We start from the raw sequence: 14121 nt of genomic DNA, 5'->3' as shown, positions 1-14121 counted from the left end.
ACTGAAGTCAGAGTCAGCTGCTTCAGACCAGCCCCACTGGAGACAACCAGAAACCCTGGCCGACATACAAAAACAGACTACTTGAAAGCCCGGGTGCTGTGATGTCCCCACATGGTAGCTACCAGCAGCATAGGACTATTTGAATTGCAATGAACTGAAATGAAACACAATTTCAAATTCAATTCCTCAGTTGCACACAGCAAAATTTCTCTGCTCAAGAGCCACACATGGCTTGTGGCCACCAGATTTGTGCAGGTATGGAACATTCCCATCCTTGCAGAAAGTTCTACCAGGTGGTACTGCTCTAGAGTGACGCCAAAGAGGTCGTAGTTGGAGGGGAGTCTATACCTGGTATATGGGAGGTAGGTTTCTCATTTGTACTGCTCTTTGCTGGAAATAGAAACTGGTTTGAAAAATGAGAAGAGCCCAGAGAGATCACAATTGCTTAACAACAGGATGGAACATGAAGGAAGGGAGCGAGTCCGAAAAAGGAAGTTCCGAATTCTACACAAAAGGTCTGTGCACAAAAGGTCTCCTGCTACGCCCTGAACCACACGTGTGTAGGGGAGACTCCAACCAGGCCAGCTAAGGCTAAAAGAAAGGAAGAGATTTCACCTGCCACCCACCATGAGGACAACAGACTTTGGAGCCTGAGTCCAGACAGGTTAACTGCCTGATTTAAAAAAAAATATATATATATATATATATACATATATATATATATATATATATATAAATATGTATATATATATGTATATATATATATATATATATATTCAGTGCTCTCCAGAGGAACATAACAGAATCCAGAGTCTCCACGATAACATCTTGATGAGGTCCAGAATACAACCCCAAATTACTTGATCTTTGGAGAAACAAGACAACACGAACCATACTCAAGACAGAAGGAAATTAACAGGGACTAAAATCTGAGGCGACCAAGATGTTGGAAGGAGCAGATACAGATTTTGAAGCAGCTATTATGATCTATTCAAGGATAGAAAGGAAAAAAAAAGCTCCTAATGAACAAACAAATAAGAAACCTCAGTGGAGGAACACCTGCGTGGCTCAGTGGGTTAACACCTCTGCCTTCCGCTCAGCTTGTGATCCCAGGATCCTGGGATCGAGCCCCACATCAAGCTCTCTGCTTATGGAGAAGCCTGCTTCCTCCTCTCTCTCTGCCTGCCTCTCTGCTTACTTGTGATCTCTCTCTGTCAAATAAATAAAATCTTTAAAAAAAAAAAAAAAGAAAGAAACCTCAGTGGAAAGGTAAAAAAATGAACCAAATGTAAATTCTAAAACTGCAAAAATGCAATACTTGCAATTACAAAATCACACGTGGGCTTGATAGCAATCAGAGATGACTGAAGAGTTAACAAATTTGGAGCTAGATAATAGCAAATACTCAAACGGAAGAACAGAGAAGAAAAAACAAAGATGGAATAGAAATGTGTCATCTGGTGGGGCACCTGGGTGGCTCAGTGGGTTAAGCCTCTGCCTTTGGCTCAGGTCATGATCTTAGGGTCCTGGGATTGAGTCCCCCATTGGGCTCTCTGCTTGGAGGGGAGCCTGCTTCCCCCCCACCTCTCTGCCTGCCTCTCTGGCTACTTGTGATCTCTGTCAAGTAAATAAATAAAATCTTAAAGAAAAAAAAGAAATGTGTCATCTGGGAGATGCTGGGCTGGGCTGGCTCACAGAGAAGAGCATGCAACTCTTGGTCTTGGGGTCGTGAGTTTGAACCCCATGATAGGTATAGAGATTTTAAAAAGAAAATTAAATAAATAAATCAACTTTGGGGCGTCTAGCTGGCTCTGCTGGTACAGCCTGTGAGTCTTGATGTCAGGGTTGTAAATTTTAGCCCCAGGTTGGGTGTAGAGATTATTTAAAAGCAAAATCTTAAAAAAAAAAACAAGCGCCATCTGGAAATAGTGGTGCCATCCTCACAATGCTGTGAAGGGACTTAGGGCTACTAAGTAGCACACTTAAAAATGGTTAAAATGGTACATTTTTAAAAATGGTAAATTCTATCTTTTGTATGTTTTACCACAATCGGGGGAAAAAAAGTACACAGTCTCAGTGACCTTTGGGACTATCAGAAGATCTCACAGGCCCAACAAGAGAAAGGAAGAAGAACGTGGGCAGGAAAAAATATTTAAAGCATATGAAGACTCTGTATTTTTTCCCACAGCTACACATATGTACATGAACTCACGGAAACAGGCCATAAGGATGTAGTCTATGCTCAGAGTTATTGCATCAGGAAGTCAGGGAAGGGAGGAGCTGGTCTGCTTGTTTTGTGATTCACTGATTTTTACAAGGAATGTTTCACAGCTACATACATTTTTATTGTTTTATTATTTTTTTTAAATTTTTTTTTTTTAAGATTTTATTTTATTTATTTGAGAGAGAGAGACAGTGAGAGAGAGCATGAGCGAGGAGAAGGTCAGAGGGAGAAGCAGACTCCCCATGGAGCTGGGAGCCTGATGTGGGACTCGATCCCGGGACTCCAGGATCACGCCCTGAGCCGGAGGCAGTCGTTTAACCAACTGCGCCACCCAGGCGTCCCTTATTATTTTTTTTAATTTTATTTATTTGAGAGGTAAAGAGAGAGAGAGAGCAAGTGAGAACACTGGGGGAGGGAGAAGCAAGAGTCCCTGTTGAGCAGGTAGCCTGATGCGGGGCTCAATCCCAGGACCCTGAGATCATGACCTGAGCCGAAGGCAGAGGCCTTAACCCACTGAGCCACCCAGGTGCCCCCGGAATGTCCTTCCTTTTAAGGTTGAGTAAGAGTCTAGTGAGTGTAAACATTAAAGGTGACTTTTTAAACAGAAAATCATATTAGTACAAAAGGAAAATAAAGGTTTCTGCTGAAGGGGTGGCCGGTAGAGGAGATGCGGGCTCAGAGGTGACGTTAGCTGTCAACCAGCTCCCCACCCAGCTCATCATTACGAAACCGATTCCCCAACACAATCATCCCCTCCAGCAATGCCACTACCCACCTTCCAGGGCAGAGACAACTGTGGGTTCCAGGCTGCACTCTGATGGCACCTTCTCCACCCAGCCGGGTCTCACATCTGCCCTCCTCTTTCCCACCAGCGGGCCACTGGGCCCCTCTGCCACTTCCTGGTGACGGCATAGGTGGAGGCAGGGTCAGGTAGGGCCAAGGAGCCCCCAAAGCCAGGCTGCTTTCTGGGACAGCAGGTCTTGCCCACACCTGTAGCAGGGATTGCCCAACGTAGCTGGGGTGCTGGTACCGTGCCAGGTGCCACCCAGAGAGGTTTACCCACGGCAGGCCCTGCGCTAAGTGCCCTGCCTTCCTACCTCGGAAATGCTGCTAGACATACCCTGAGGAAGAAGCTGTCGGCATCCATAGTTCCTTCTTCCTTTAGGGGGAGAGAATGCGTGTGCGGTGGGGAAGGGGGGGAAGAAGGGGAGGGGCAGATGGAGAGGGAGAGACTCAAGGAGGCGTCATGCCCAGCACAGAGCCCCACGCTGGGCTTGATCTCATGACCCTGAGATCATGACTTGAGCTGAAATTAACAGACACTCAACCCACTGAGCCACCCAGGTGCCCCAGCGTCCCTTTTTATGAATGAACGGAGTCTCGGGGACCCTGAGTCATCTACCCAGGGTCATCCAGCTGGCATCTCAACTCTGCTCCATACCACTAGACATCCCAGATGGACCCAGGTCCACGGAACCTCAGCTCCTCCACAGCTCCTCTGGCATTCTTGGAAAGCAGAACCTGCCTCTGAGCCCGGGCTCCACTCCATCTCCACCTGTCTGCTTTGCACTCTGCCTAGTTCCCTGGGGACACATGCCCCCCTTCCATGGCTAATTGCAGTGGCCAATTCTTTGTCTATGTATTCATGACCCTGATTGCATATGGGACCCCTTGTCCACCCCTCCTTCCAAGAGCTGTAGCGTCCTGGTTCCCCTCTCTGCTGTTCTGTCTCTAATCCACGCTGGTTTTCCTCCCCTTTGGCCCCCAATCCAGTCCTGGACCCCCCACTGCCATCTGCTGTGCCTGGAAATCGCATGCACCTGGGATCTGCCACGGGCACAGGCACATGTGGGTTTCCGATTCCGGCAGCGCCCAGGTGTCCCCCCCCACAAACCTGACAAGCCTGGAGCACCTGCCCGCTCCTTGCCCGGACACACCACGATCAAGATCAAGTCACCCTGCACCAGAGTGTGCACTCTTCCTCCCCGGGCTTCTTGGCCAAGGTCCCACCTTCCACCCAGCCTTTGTGGACAGGAATCTGGGAGTTGTCCCGGAGTCCACGGCACACAGCCGGGCCGCTCGGCCCCTCCTCGCCTGCTGCAACGGTGTCCACCTGCCACGTGACCACGGAGCAGGTCCCTTCCCGCTCATGGCCCACAGCGACTCCCTCTCCCCTCATGTCACTAACTGGGCCTTCCTCCCCGGGCTCCCAGCCTCGGGTTTGGCCCAGGCTGCCCTTCGAACCTAAGAATCACAGCCTTGGCTTGAAATCCTGCAAACGTTCCTGCCCCCCACAGCGCTGTGCCCGGGCTGTTCCCCCTACCAGTAATGCCCTTTCTGTCTGCCAAATGCCTTCCGCTTCTTCAAGACTCTGTTCTCACCCTCGGTGGCCAGGAAACCCTGCCCAGTGTCCCTGGGCCGGACTGGGGGCCCTCCCCTCCATCCCTCCCACAGCCTGGTCACTGGTCGGCCCAGCCTCTCCCATCTGCGCACTACGCACCCACCAATCTCCTCCAAAAGGCTCGCTTTGTTTTTAAGCATGTTTATTTTCAGAAGAAACTTTCCCTCCCTCTCCTAAAGAGAAAGTCAATGTCACTGCCCGACAGTAGCCATAGGACAGATACAATGGAAACAAGATGACATTCAGTCCTGACCAGAGCTGGATACTGGCGAGGCTGCCAGTCCAGTGGGGCAGAGTTCTCCTGGTTCGAGGGGGAGGGTGAAAGTGCCTGTCACCTAGGCCTTAGGTACAGTGGGGGCGTGGGCGGGTCCCGCTGCGAGGTCGCCACAAGGGAGCCAATACCGTGACCCCTCCTTGAGCGTGGGCGGTCCTTGGGTTTCAAAGGTGACGGAAATGTTTCCCCAAGAGCTCCTCAGTGGCTGAGACAGGGCTGAGTAGGGACATCTTCAAGGGCAGGGGGGTTGAGGATGCTGGGGTGGGCAACTGATCTGGGAACTCCCTGCCTGGGCAGGAATTTGGGGATACGCAGCCCAGGGGTGGGTGGGGCCGAGAAGCGCCCTTGTGGGCGAATCCCAGATGTGGGACTCCGAGAAGGTTCAGAACTGAACGCAAAAAGGGGTGATGATGGGGAAGAGCAGGGCCTGGAGGGCTCTGGAGCCCCAGCACCCCCGGGGCACTGCCTCCCTGCCCCGACTGCCATGCTTCTGAACGTGCGCCAGCGCCCTTGTCCAGGTTCCAGATCACACAGCTGCCAACCGTGAACTTCAGGTCCACACACCTGGGCAGATCTGCTCCTGGGGGGTGGTCTCTGGCCAGCAGCCCCTTCTGTGAAACTCTCACCTGCCCGAAAAGGGGATGGAGCCTGTGCGGGGTGCCTGTGAGCGCTGGTCGCCCTCTGGGGGCCTGGGCTGGGGTCCCAAACCTCACAGGGTGAGCAGAGAAAGGCCCCCCTGCCAGAATGCCAGGCTGTCCGTGGGCCCTTTAAGGACCAGAGGTGTTTGCGTAACTAGAGGCCAAGCTGCACTTCCTCTCCAATGATGACCATGACCGACCATTGGGGGCAGCCCCTCCTCTCAGATGGGAAGCACACAGATGCGGCTGGGGGGTGCAGGCAGGCTGAACGCTCGTCCCCACCCTCTGGAGCACACAGCTCAAAGGACAAGCCTCCCCACCCCCCACCCCACCCCCCACCCCCGTCCCCCCAGGGACCTCCTGCAGACACCACCCACCCACATCCATGTTTCTCAGCCAGGGTCTGTGGCCAGATTCCCAGGGTCCGGTCGGATTTCAGGAATATCACTCTAATGCAATCCCCAGATATCTCTTCGGCCTGAGTCACTATTCGCTGTTCCTCCAACCCTTCAAAGTAAGTAGCCTGCCCATTGCTGCTTCTAGGAAGCCTTCCGAGACTTCCGGGCTGCACCATGGGCTCTCCATTCGGTCTGCTTTATTTTGCCTTGTAACAATGTATCTCTATCTATCTCCCCAAAGAACGCGGCCGGGGGCTCTGGGAGGGCAATCAACGGGGTCCGATTCCTGGCTGTGTCCACTGTCCGCTCCAACTCAGGCCTCGGTTCCAACAAGACCTCCTCAGAAGACAAGACCCAGGTTACATCAGCACAGCAATGAAGAATGCCTTCATTCGCAGGCTACAAAGAAGATGCTACTGAAACATACAAAGGGCAGTGCTTCCAGAATATTTCAGGAATAATAGAGGCATCCAGTCTGTGTGTCCCAGGCAAGAGCGAGCTACTCCAGATGAAAGCCAGTGGCTTCAAATGTCCACGTAGTGATGGTTTCTAAATATTCTCCGCCCGATCTCTAGGCAATATTTGAGCAATGCTGTGCAAGTGACTTATGTACCGGTTGGATTTCCCAAGGTCCCAAGGCATGACCTCTTCACCTATTTCCAGAAGTTTAATCAGTGTGTTCACTTGGTCCTACCTCTACCGCCCAAGGTTGAAACAGGTTGAAGCAGGTAAGCAGCTCCTGCCCTCTGGCTTGCTCCTGTCTCAATCCAGAAGTTACTGCAAGCATCTCTGACAGGTCATCAATGCCAAAGCCAAAGCTCTGACGGGTACCCACGGCCCCACCCTCGGGAAAGTGATCTGAAAATCTGCAGCCCCAACGGCCAGCTTCACTGAACGTGGGACCAACCAGTCAGGCGTGTAAGCGAGAGACCTCGTTCCCTGAGCCCATCCCACAAGCTCTTGGATTTAATGAGCAATTCCTATTTCCTGCATCGCAATATTTCTCGGGAGTTATATAAATTTCAGGGCGTAAAAAATAGCTACAAGCGTCAAAATTCACAATCAGTCCTTTGCCAGGAAGAACGACCCTAGAGGAAGCACAGGCATGGGTATAACCTGGCACCCCCCCTCCGAGAACCGCCTCAGTCTGCAGACCCGAGGGACCTCTCGACTCTCAGTGGAGGAGAAACCGGACGTCGGTGTTAGAAATGAAGCATCCTAAAAGGGTCATGGCATTCGCCTGGGGTTCATGGTCTATCAAAAAAATTTCCTTCTTATTCAAAAGTGAAAGATCTGAAATCTATGTAGAGGGGAAAAAACAGGACCTCCTTAGAAAGGCTCTGCCCCCCTGCCCCCACTCTCAACACGTTTGTGGAAAATTCTAGGACTATGTGGGGGAAAGTTCTAAGTGTCCTGCCTCAGAGTCTAAATTGCCACCAACTGCTTCTGTCATCCACATTTTGCAGCTGTGTAAACTGAGGCACAGAATCACCCAAGGGCACAAAGGAGAAGGCAGGGGGTTGGGTTATCCCACCCGTCTCCAAAGCCTGCCTCCTTGTCATTGCTGTCATTGCTGCACACTGTGTGCCTGGAGCTGAGGTCCAGGACAGGGTGAGGGTTAGGGGTGGCAAATACTATACATTTTATTAATTGATTTCATTATGCCCCGTAGTGGAAAGAAAAACAGGTTAGGGAAAAGAGATCAGGAATTGGGCAGTGGGGGCTGTGATCTTAAACGGGAAGGTCAGGATGGTCTCCTTAAGAAGGTGATGTTTGGATGTTTGGGGGCGCCCGGGAGGCTCAGCGGGTTAAAGTCTCTGCCTTCGGCTCAGGTCATGATCCCAGCGTCCTGGGATTGAGCCCCTGCTCAACAGGGTGCCTGCTTCTGCCTCTCTCTGCCTACTTGTGATCTCTGTCAAATAAATAAATAAAATCTTTTAAAAAATTTTTTTAAAAAAAGGTGATGTTTGAGGGGTGCCTGGGGGGCTCGGCTGGTTAAGCATCTGCCTTAAGCTCAGGTCATGATCCCTGGGTCCTGGGATAGAGCCCCCCCCCCGCAATCTTAAAAAAAAAAAAAAAAAGTGTTGCTTGAGAGAAGAGATGAGGAAGCCATGGGCATAGACCACTCCAGGCAAAGGGAACAGGCTGTGCAAAGGCCCTGAGGCTGGGCCACAGGCAGTAGCTTCAAGTGATCCAGATGAAGCCCACAGGGCTGAACAGAGGGGCATGTGGGAAGACATGAAGGCAGGGAGGTGACAGCCCTATATTAAAGCCCACCCCAGTCAACATCACTGATGGAAAAATGAGATCCAGAGGCCAAAGTCTGCAGAGCTTGTCCTGCCTACTCTCCCCTTCTGTCTCTGTCCTTGTCCCCTGAATCTAAGAGGAGAGTCAGTCTCCCTCGCTCCAGCTGTAGCTCCATGGTGCCTGCCAGGATCATTGTCATAGCTGAGCCGGGGCCAAAGGGAGCTGCCCTTAGGGCGCACCCATCCCCAGTTTGGAGAGGGGTGGGGTCGGGAGGACAGGGGCAGCCACAGGGCCCTGGCTCAGCGGGACCACCGATGTCCGTTCCAGAGTCCAAGTGTCTGCATCCTCTCATTAAAGCATCGGAAGCTGCTAAGGTTTGGGGACATGCCTGGGTCCGTGGTGAGGGTGAGAAGGGGGACAAGATCCAGGCAGCCAGGCCCTCACACATGCAGGGAGTGGGGAGCTGGGTCCTTTCTCCTCCACCTGAAAACGGAGTGTTGGCAGGCTGATGGCGGGACCATCCTCGATATACAGTTGCATTGGTTTTTGCCACCTGTCATCTCTGTCCCCTCCCTGAGAGCATCCTGTTCCATACTGAGCTCTGTGCCCTGCCTGGCCTGCCCACCGGGTCACTGCTGCTGCCCACCCCCTCCTCCTGCAGTCTCCTCCCTGCCTCCGTAACCCCTACCTGTGCCCTCTCCCTGGCTGCTTCACTTCCTCGGGGAAGTCTTCAAGGTCAGTGGAGCTCCCATCATGGGAAGGGGTAGACTTGCCCACCGGGAAAAGGGGTGGATTCTCTTCCTCCTGCCAGCCTCCTGGGCCACCAGGGTTCCTGGAATGACCCCTGCACTTAGGGGACAAAGCACCCCGCAAACTGCAAAGCAACAGGGCTCCACAACCTCTTACCCTTCAAGCCAGGACCCTCCCAGGGTCTGCTGTCGTTGGACTGGGGCCCCCTGAGACCTTTGCTCTCTTCATCTGCCCCTCTGCCCACGCTCCCCCTTGCTCACTTCAATCCAGCCACGCTGTCCTCCTTGTTATACCTCCAACATGCCAGACCAGCTCCTGCCTAAGGACCTTTGCACATGCTGGTGCCTCTGGTTGGACTGCCCTTCCTCCAGATGTCCACCTGCCTCTTCCTCACCCAGGTTTCACACCCAGATGTGCAGCTTGTATAAATGACAGACACGGGGGTAGACAGAGGTGGGGGCAGGGAGGGGGGGGGACAAGCGCAGGCTAGAGGGGCTCTCTCCAGGGTGTGGATGGTATGGGCTTGGCCCCTCCTCAGATTCACAGTCATGGGATCCTGGAGCAAAAGATGGGATTGGGAGCCCAAGATGGGGTAGGGAGAGAGTTGAGCTCCTGCCCATTCATTGTGGGGAACTCGTGGGACCGTCTCATATTAACAAAGGTATGAAGTCGAGATCGAAGGAGGAGAAAGACCTCCTCTATGCCACTCTGGCCGGAACCCATTCAAAGTGTGGCAAAGAAGGACCCATTCTGAATGGCTTGGGGTGGAGTGGGCAAGACAGCCAAGTAAGGGAGGGAGACCTCTCTCACTGAATTATTCAAGCAGAGGATTCAGAAATGCACTGAGCTGACCATTTCCTCCTTTTTGAAGCCCTTGCTCCCTGGCTCCTGGCTTGCCACCTACTGTTTCCTTGTGCCCTCTCTCTGCCCAATTCCCCCCAGGTGGGGGTGTCTCCCAAGCTCCAAGCTTGCTTCTTCAAAGCCCACCCTGCACCTCACATACACCTGGGTGTCTAGCAACATCACAACTTTCAGACGCACCTGAGCCTGCTCCCCAATAAACCACCTGCTCCCCAATCAGCCGCCGCTCCATCACCCCCACTGGCGCACTCTCCAGGATCCCATCACTTCTTCATCCTAACCTCCATCTGGACCAGTGAGGTTGCTTCCAGGCTGGTCTCTTAGCTCCTCCACATCTCTGTACCCTGGTCTCTCCGCCCTGTTCCCTCTGAATCATCCTTAGTATCCCACCAATGATCACCTCCTCCAAGAAGCCTTCCCTGGGGAGGCTCACCCCGGGATGAACCAGCCACACTCCTGCGGGCTCCCTGCCCCCAGACATCCAGGCACCTGGATGCCTATTAGCATTCAGGTGCTTATTAGCAGCAGGTGCTGTGCTCACCTCTGCGGTGATGACTGCTATTAGTCCCATTTTACAGAAGCAGCTGAAGCAAGAAGGAGGTGAAGTCACTAGCCTGCGGGCACCGAACTCAAGCGGGCAGGACAAGGTCAGAGGCAGCCTCCAGACAGCGGGAGAGAGGACAGCCTGTGGTGCCCAGATAAGAGGAGACTGTCCTCAGGCGCCTGCTTTCCTGTGGGCATCCCGAGGGTGGTGGGAGGCCCATTCCTCTCTCCCCCTCACCTCCTGGCCAACTAGCCCAGGGGCTCCTGTGCCGAGTGATCACTCCAAGCCAGGCGCTGGGCCAGCCGAACACTTTACACGCCTGACTCACTCCATCTGCAGAAGGCCCTGGTCTGGAGGTGGCCACAGTTACACAGCGCCCCCATTTCTCAGAGCAGGAAATGGGGGCTCATTACGCTGTGAAGTCCTGCTGGCTCTGGTGCCCTTCCCCAGTCCCTCGAGGCCAGAGGCCGCCACTGGGATCAGCCAAGCCCTTTCCTAGCCAAGACTTCCTTGGATCAGAACAACACCCCCAGGGATAGGTTCTACTGACCCATTTTACAGATGGGCAAACTGAAGCTTGGAAAAACTCTCCCTGGGGGGTCACGAGGCCAGTTCCACCACCAAGTGTCCCAGCTCATTTCTACCGCCTCTTCGCTCCCCTCTCAAGACACCTCCACTGTGAGCAGGTGAGCTGGGAAAGGAGGCAAGGAAGGTCCCAGCTTGGCCTGTAGGGACTCAGGTGTACTGAGTCTCCCAGCACCCATGCCCCAGCCACGTTTATTCACGGCAGCTGCTCTTGGAACGGCCCTGAGTGGAGCCTGGGGACCCTGGGACCTTCAAAGACAACCCCACACTCCAGAATGTCTTTCTCCGGCAGCCTCCCTAAAAGAGATTCAGGTCACTAGACTGGAGCCAGCTTGACCCCTGCACTGGGCCGCGGGAGACCTTCCTTGCCTGGGTGTGGAGTCCGTCTCCGGGAGCCTCCTCCGGGAGCCTCCCCGGCCTCCGGGAGCCTCCCCGGTCAGGTGGCATTTCACAGGTTTTGCAAGTCAGACTCAGCCACGACGGCCCCACCCCACCTGCGTCTCCCTCAGTTTCCCCATCTCAACAAGGAAAGGCCTGTGCATACTCCCAACTGCCAGCTCCAGAAATCTCCGCTCGGGTTCCTTCACGCCCCACTTCTGAGCAGGCAGGGAACACAGAGAATGTTCTTCTGCCAAAACGCACCCCTCCTCCCCGCATCACCCCCTTTCCACCACCCCTTCCGGTGGGGGCCAAACCTGCAGCCTCCTGCCGGGCTTCCTCCCGTCCCTCCCGCGCACAGCAGGGGCTCTTCCTAAGACACAGCAGGACCGCGTTACTCACTTTGCTCTGCGTCGCTCCCGTGACCCCCCCAGACTTGAGAATGGAATCCACTCACTCCCCGCCATCTTCGAGGCGCGGGCCGACCTCTTCCCACTTCCAAGCCTCCCTCCCAGAGCTCCAGCCAAGCTGGCCTCTTTTCTGCCCTGCAAACACACCACGCTGGGCCCTGCCTCCAAACCTTGTCGCTTCCTGGGCCTCAAAAGCCCTCGCGGGCTGGTCCACTCAGGCCCGGATGACACCCTCTCGGAGAATCGCTCCCTGACCCTGACTCCATCTCCCCGAGGTGTTGTCCTCCCCGCACTCGGCGCGGGCTGCAGTGATCGCAGCCTGTTTACACGGTGGCTAGCCGTCTACGCAGCCGGGCTGCGAGGTCAGGGCCCCGACTGCATCCCCGGCGCGGGCACGTCGGTGGCGCCCAGCAGGTAGTCCGCATGGTTTCCCCGGTGCCCGACCCACCCTCGCGGCGCGCCGCTCGCATTCACACGCCCGGACTCCCCCGCGTCGCCGCGCCGGCTCGGCCCGACTCCCTCCGGCCCGTTTCGCAGCCTCGTCCCCGCGCTCGCGGCGGGCCGACCCTCGGGGAAGCGGGTCTCTCTAGGGGCGGCGGCCCGGGCCCGGGACCGGATGGGAAGCCCCGAGAGGCCGCCCCGGGCGGGGTGATGGGGGCCGGGGCGGCCATGGCCGCGGAGGCGGGGCCGGGGCTCGCCGCGAGGGTGGCGTTCCCGGCGGCGTTCGGGGCGCGGGGCGCTCGCTTACCTGGGGGCACGGCAGGGGCGGGCGGCGGACGCGGAGAGGAAGGAGCGCGCGCACCCCGCACGCGGCCGCCGGACTCTGCTCCCAGCGCGGCCTCTGCCGTGGGGCCCGCCGGTAGGCTGGGGTTGGGGGACCGGGGCGGGGCCGGGAGGGGCGGGGCCGGGGCGGGCCCCGGCGGGACGCGGGGTCCTGGCGGGGCTCGGCCCTCTCCGCCAACGAGACCGCTTCCTGGACCCCCGCCCCGCGCCGCCGGCCGGGCCTAGCTCCGCCCCCCAGGGCCCGCCCCCCAGGGCCCGCCCCCGACCCACCCCCGGCCCGCCCCCGAGGTCCGCCAGGAGGCGCGCTTGGCGGAGATCCAGCCGCAGGTCTTTTGCCTGCGCCTTATCTCTCGCCTTTGACCCCCGCGCGGCCCGCGCTCAGTCTGGCCCACGGTTCTGTTCCGTTCGCGGCACGTCCGCTCGATCCCCCTCCCAGGTCCCCTCTTCTGGCCTGGCTCTGACCCGTCCATCCGCATACACACGGCGGGCGCCCTGAGCCGCGGGATCTCGCGGCGGGGCGTTGCTGGGGGACGCCCGCACTCGGTCTCAGGCCTCAGAGGCCCCCTCGGGTTCCCCAAGCCTGGAGACGTCTCCCAGCTCGCAGGCCAAGACGCCCCAGTTCGTGGGTGGTGAGGCCGAAGCGTGTGCAGGAGCCAACTGCCGGGTTGGGAGGTTGGGAGTGGAGGAGGTGAGCCAGGCAGACCCTGGTGGGGTGCGGGGGTCAGGAGGTAGAGCTGTGGAGAGAGGCAGCGTGGGTGGTGGCGCGGCATAGCCCGGGACCCTCTCTTGTCAGGTGCAAGTGAAAGTGGCCCAGGATCAGCAGCGCCCCGGAGCGGGGAGCCTGGGCGGGCCTCGAAGGGAAGACTATGGCTGGACGAGGCAGAGGTGGTCTATGGACCCCTGTGTCCCACCTGGGGAGCTCATGATCCAGCTGCTCCGGGCTGAAGGGAAGGGGTTCCAGAGCGGCTAGGCCACCGTCTCCTCATCTGGAAAAGCGGCTTCACCTTTGGACAACAAGCCTCTCCTTGAAGCAGATCCAGGACAGGTGGGGGAAGGCCCCGCCTTCTTGGCTGTGGGGCCCCAAGCAAGTTGCTTCACATCGCTGAGGTCTGATTTCTACACGTGGGATAGCCAACCTGCGCCTCCCAGCCCAGCTTCGCGTCTTTTGCACCTGCTGTTTCCTCCACCAGACTGTGATTTCCCTTTTCTTTTTTTTCTTTTTTAAAGATTTTATTTATTTATTTGACAGAGAGAAATCACAAGTAGATGGAGAGGCAGGCAGAGAGAGAGAGAGGGAAGCAGGCTCCCCCCTGAGCAGAGAGCCCGATGCGGGACTCAATCCCAGGACCCTGAGATCATGACCCGAGCGAAGGCAGCGGCTTAACCCACTGAGCCACCCAGGCGCCCTGATTTCCCTTTTCAAATGTGTGCATCCTTCTCCTTCAGGCCTCAGGGGCCCTCTGCAGAGCACCCCACACCACTACCCCCAAGAGCTCCTTTGTGCATCGGGGAGATGAAGGGCCATAAAGCTGCTTTATGGCGTTTAAGGCGACATCGCCTTGCGCCTGTGGGTGCTCGGAGCCGGCGCTGTTTCTATTCATAGTAAGGGGAGACATAGTGGAATGGGG

At 56.1% G+C, this 14121-nt stretch overlaps 1 protein-coding gene across 3 annotated transcripts in view; it reads right to left on the bottom strand.

Annotated features, from left to right (window-relative positions):
- The window catches only part of CERS4 (ceramide synthase 4), a 32128-nt gene extending 18709 nt beyond the window's left edge, over positions 1 to 13419 (bottom strand). The window contains exon 1 of one of the 3 annotated variants that reach the window (XM_044254365.1): positions 13405 to 13419. The gene's annotated coding sequence lies outside the window, so the exon portion shown is untranslated. Of the gene's footprint in view, positions 1 to 2999; positions 3072 to 12458; positions 12583 to 13404 lie in introns of those variants that run through there. The other 2 variants (XM_044254363.1, XM_044254364.1) reach the window with 2 other exon arrangements.
- Between the last annotated feature and the right edge of the window lie 702 nt (positions 13420 to 14121).

Source organism: Neovison vison, chromosome 6 (assembly GCF_020171115.1).
Source record: "Neovison vison isolate M4711 chromosome 6, ASM_NN_V1, whole genome shotgun sequence".
NCBI lineage: Eukaryota > Metazoa > Chordata > Mammalia > Carnivora > Mustelidae > Neogale > Neogale vison.
This window is presented reverse-complemented; position numbering and strand designations above follow the sequence as displayed.